Source organism: Stegastes partitus, unplaced genomic scaffold (genome assembly GCF_000690725.1).
Source record: "Stegastes partitus isolate 25-593 unplaced genomic scaffold, Stegastes_partitus-1.0.2 Scaffold1243, whole genome shotgun sequence".
Taxonomy (NCBI): Eukaryota; Metazoa; Chordata; class Actinopteri; family Pomacentridae; genus Stegastes; species Stegastes partitus.
The window spans coordinates 146,693-151,877 of record NW_007578974.1 but is presented as its reverse complement, the minus strand read 5'-3'; the positions used below and the strand labels follow the sequence as shown (position 1 = coordinate 151,877).

At 43.6% G+C, this 5,185-nt stretch overlaps 2 non-coding genes across 2 annotated transcripts; one reads left to right on the top strand and one right to left on the bottom strand.

Annotated features, from left to right (window-relative positions):
- The first annotated feature begins 4,287 nt into the window (after positions 1-4,287).
- trnal-aag (transfer RNA leucine (anticodon AAG)) lies at positions 4,288-4,369 on the top strand. Its single transcript has one exon. It is a non-coding gene; the product is annotated as a tRNA-Leu (tRNA).
- A 730-nt stretch (positions 4,370-5,099) lies between these two features.
- trnal-aag (transfer RNA leucine (anticodon AAG)) lies at positions 5,100-5,181 on the bottom strand. The gene has a single exon. It is a non-coding gene; the product is annotated as a tRNA-Leu (tRNA).
- Between the last annotated feature and the right edge of the window lie 4 nt (positions 5,182-5,185).

Below are 5,185 nucleotides of genomic sequence, written 5' to 3'. Positions count from 1 at the left end.
GGGCTACACTTAGAGACAGACAACCAAGCACACTCACATTCACACCTACGGACAATTTACAATCACCAATTAACCTCAGCATGTTTCTGGACTGTGCAAAGAAGCTCACGCTGCACGAGGACATGCAAACCCCCACGCAGAAACATCCCAGGTGTCCTCACTGGGACGCAAACCGGCGACCTTCTTGCTGCGAGGCAACAGTGCTAACCACTGAGCCCCCTTGCAGCCCACATTTACCCATGCAAAAGTAAATAAAACTTGAGTCCTCTAATTTGTTTGTTCGTAACTTCCAGTAAACAACTATTTTTACAGAGAAAAAGCACAAACTTGAATTAGTTATGTCACCAGCTGTCCTCTGACATCCATAGATTGCTATGAAAAAAAAAGAAAACCCACATGCAGAAAAAGCTCATCTGTACATGTACAACACATTTCGGTTAATTCGCCTTTTTACTCGCCTTCTGCGGTTTGGCTACCAGACGGGAGCCAAAATAGCAGAAACAGAAAGTGTAATTTTGCGGATAGTCCCTCGTGGGGGGAGACCAGTAGTGCAGCATAATTAACCAGCGAGCCATTTGCAGATGCAGCCACGCTAGATGTCCCACTTTTTTCCGACTGCACCACCGGTGAACTAATGCTGGTTAATTATGGCTGCGCTGTTGCTCCCTCCCAAGAGGAATTATTTGGGAAATTCACAAGGAATTGTCTGGCAAGGAACTGCAGTAATTAAAGTGATGGAGGAAAATGATGGTAGAAGACAGGAGAGAGGATGAAGATGGACAGGAAAGCGTACGTGGAGCTTTCTGTCTGCACAGCTTTCGCCCTGAAACATTAAGAGGTGTGTGTGTGTGTGTGTGTGTGTCTATATTTCACTATGAACCATGCAATTTTAATCTGTCCAATAAAACAGCTCCCAAGTGCAGCAGCAGATCGCTTACAAGGCTGTAAAAGTTTGATGCGGCTCTTGTCAGGTTGGATTTAGCATCCGGAGCTCTGCGGATCGGCCACCACGGAGGAGCGTCTGGACAAGTGCAGAGGGTCTGATCTGAATCCTCATTCATCTGTTGTTGTGCAGATTGTTTTATTTCCATAAATTCTGGACACTGGTTCCATCACTGTTTGGGGATGACCTTACATGCAGGACATCACGCTGTGTCTAAACTGTACGATCATCAACAAACTTCTCATCAGTTCTAAAAGCCTGGGCTAGTTTTTACAATACTTTCAATTTCTATTATAAAATGTATGATGATTTTGTTCTGTTTATCATAAATACATGCTCAACTGATCAATGAATTCTCTAGAAACAAGCCCTGTGTCCATCAGTCGGCCACAGCAGGTGAAGTCGTCTGACTACAGTGCAGAGTTCTGCTGGGAAACCTTGGATCCTATCCACTAGCGGAACAAATCACAGCCGGGCCGGGGGCGGGGTAAAGGACTGGACCCTTTAAACCCAAATAATAAAGCTCATGATCACATCATTTTACAACATACATGCCCGCAACAGCGGCGCTTACAAGCTTCAGCACCACGGAGAGCGGCTACGTCATTCTGAAGTCCATCAAACGGACATGAAGTATAACCAAGAGAACAACAAAACATGAGGCTACATGGTCACTGATAATAAAACAACACAAATTCAGAGCAGTTCAGCACCACGGACAGCGGTTATTCTATAAGCTGAGCGGCTGGGCTGCTACAATTTACAACCACCAACAGTTTACAACTAACTCACACATTGTGGATAGTCATTGTTAGAATTGCTACTAGTTTTGGCCTGAATCGCTGCCAACAAAAAAGTCCGGTTCATGTCCAGGACGATGAACAAAATATGCGTCCAGTTTTTGTAATTTGGCTTTTCCTTGCTCTCTCTGTTCCCTTTGTTTTCGCTTTGCTGCTCCACTTTTATGCTGATATGAAGTGCCACTCATGTTAAGTTAGTCCGTAAAAATGCTTGACCGAGTTCGCAATCTGTTGACAAGTGACTGATGAGGATGATGATGATGATGATGACGTTGGTGGACGGTTGGTGACAAGTTTTACCCAGAATACACTTGGAGACAATATGGGCGATCAACTTGTAAATTTGCGCATAATAAAGTTTAATGTGAGCTAAAATAAAGCAATTCATGCAGTATAATATTTTGAGCAATATTTTACACCTATTACGTCACTAAAGTCAGTCGGTCTGGTAAAAGTTTTAGCAACCATGACTCTGTCCTGACCAATATAACCCCTGTATAAAGACGTTTGATATTAAGCAGACTGTGCCTATACTCTGGACTGCTCCAGTATGGGACGATCTGCTTACTCCTGTTACCCTGAGCCATGATATAGGCCCGCCTCAATTAAAGCTGACTTCCTATCCTTGCCCCTCCTGATCCTATCCTTCATTTCAGTGTTTCAGTTTCAAGATGAGCAGGAGAGAGAGAGACAGCCGAAGGACAAGAGGACCTGACATCGCCATCATCAGACAGAAAGACATTAAGTCTGGAACATTTCAAGTCCACAGTAAAGGTCACAAAGTCGTGCATCCCAGCTTGCTAGGATTTCCATTTCCACCGAGGAAAAATGTTTGAAAAGTTGTATTTTTTGTGAATACTGCAAGTTATAAATGCACATTTTATGAGGCAAAGCACCGGCTGCTAAGGTGGTTTCATTTTGAAACTTAAGGAAAGACTCTGCACGATATTACAAAAGCTTAATGTGGATGAATAGTGTGAGAAATGACTGGCACCAACAGAAGGTCGAAGCAGATGGCGGTTATTTGGCTTAATGTAAAATCACTGGTATGGCCGTTTAACTTAACGTCCATGAAATAAGAAATCAAATTAAGAAACTACTTTTCCCTGTTTTAGCTGAAAGTGCTGATGCATGTGGGAACCGTGCAGCCTTGCATTAGCAAACCTGTGTGTACGGCGTCATTTTTCATTTTAACTTCGGGAAAGATGCGGAACAAGAACTGGTCGAAGCATTAAAGTTACACTCCTCGCCAACAGCAGAGAGTTTTCAGTGGATCGGCAGAAGGTTTCAGTTTCAGTCATGTCAAAACTGAAGAACCCAACTCTCACTCGAGAGTCATTTAACTTGTTACACATTTCTGTCACCGTAAGGCAAAGCAAAGTCCTTTCCAGAGTTCAGAATCAGCAATTACGCAGAGGTATAAAGAAAACAGGCACAACAGAGAAGCAGGAATTGGTCAAAGTGCAGAAACAGCAAGACATACCAACAGGCAGGATCCAAAGTTGACAGGGGCTCAAATGATGATGTGGCAAACAACACAGCAAACTCACTGCTCACTCACTCTCAGTATATATACCAACAGGTGTGTCGCAGGATGAGCAGGCCTGCAGCTGATTGGCTGATTGACTGGAGGATGTGTGCAGGAAAAGCTGCAGCAGGGTGGGGTTAAGAAGAGCAGGAAGCTTCAGCAGCGTTCAAGACATCTTGAAATGGAAATGCTGATTTAGTTCCTGTTAGCATGAACCCCAAAGGTTTTCTGCTGGATTCAGATCAGGTGACAGGTGAGGTCACTGAACTCACCGCCATGGGGATTAACCCAGTCTGTTGACAGCCTTTACTTGATGACGACATCATTACGAGATCACTTTATTTTTTTTATATACTTTAGTCTGATGTTGGACGTGAACATTTACTGAAGCTCCTGACTGGTGTCTGTGTCCATATTTGCTTTGAAGAAATTATGCCTGTTTTCATTGCACTTTGTTGGATTTTTCTTTTTCTTGCAACCTTTCCATCTTAGCTGAGTTAAAAATTAAGAAATAAATGAGAAAAATCCATTCGGGACCTAGAGAAGAGATGCTGCCGAGATGACAAACGCGAAAGGATGAGGAGTGGATGATGTGGTGTGGCTGCCTGGTCTAAGGTGCTGGATTAGAGGCCAAGTCTCTCAGGAGGTGTGGATTCAAATCCCAGCACTGTAGCCTGTCCATGGACTTGTGTCATTTCAGATTAAATGGAGGTTGAGGGTGATTTATCGAGGTACACTGAGGGGATTCTGGGACAAATGGGTCTCTATTTTGTTTGTAATTGAACATACAACACATTTCTGTCGCAGATGTCATGTTTTGTTGTACTTGTTGGCAGTAATTGAGGAGGAACTGCAGAGAAGAGGCAGAGGTCCAAAGTCAGACATTCATCCTCCTCAGTGCTGCTGGATGCTGGAAGCAGGAGCATCCCACACAGATGGTAACATCTATTATGGCCTGTACGAACACATCTTTGTTTTCACACTCCTCACATAATAGTTCCTGGCAGGCTGTTACAGGTAGTGTGGCCGAGCGGTCTAAGGCGCTGGATTAAGGCTCCAGTCTCTCAGGAGGCGTGGGTTCAAATCCCACCACTGCCAGTTAATACACTTTGTACAAGTGGACAGCTGTGATGCATGCATTGAGATGTGACTGCTTCCATTCTTTTCCCTCTGTGTATAAGAATGTGTCCTGAGCCACAGCGAAGAACCTCCTACTCAGATGACATTGTTTGCATAAGAAGAATTACATATTCATTTCCATGCCAGCAGTGTCGTATTCATCAGTATGTAAACTGGCTTTGTCCACAATATCTGAGAGCATCAGAGCTTTCTTTGTGATACTGGACATTCTGCGGATGCCCTTAAAAGACTTTTATTTTGAAAACAGATACAGATCGACTATAAAAGACATTGGAACTATTTTATTTTTGTTTAGTTTATGAAGTACAAAGCCTAACTACACATTCAGCAGTGCAAGTACAGAGCTTTGTTATGGCTGGAGAAGTTGATAACGTGGAGCTTTTGGGATGTGAAAAAACAAATGTTCCACTCAGCAGGGCTCTGCTTTTAGGTCATGGGACCACTTTGCCAGTTATGTGTACAACATGTGTTTTACACAAACTACACAAGTATCTGTGATGGCAGTGGAGGTACGTACTAACTAAAGTGGCGCTGCAGAAGATGGACCAGATGAGCCTTATCATTAACATTCTCCATTTTTAAGATCATGGAACTCGCCTTTCCAGTTTGCAGGAGTAGTCACGTTAACTAGCAGTTTACAAGAATTGCCTTTCCATCATATTGACAAATCCACCTAAAGTGTATTGACTGGCAGTGGTGGGATTTGAACCCACGCCTCCTGAGAGACTGGAGCCTTAATCCAGCGCCTTAGACCGCTCGGCCACACTACCTGTT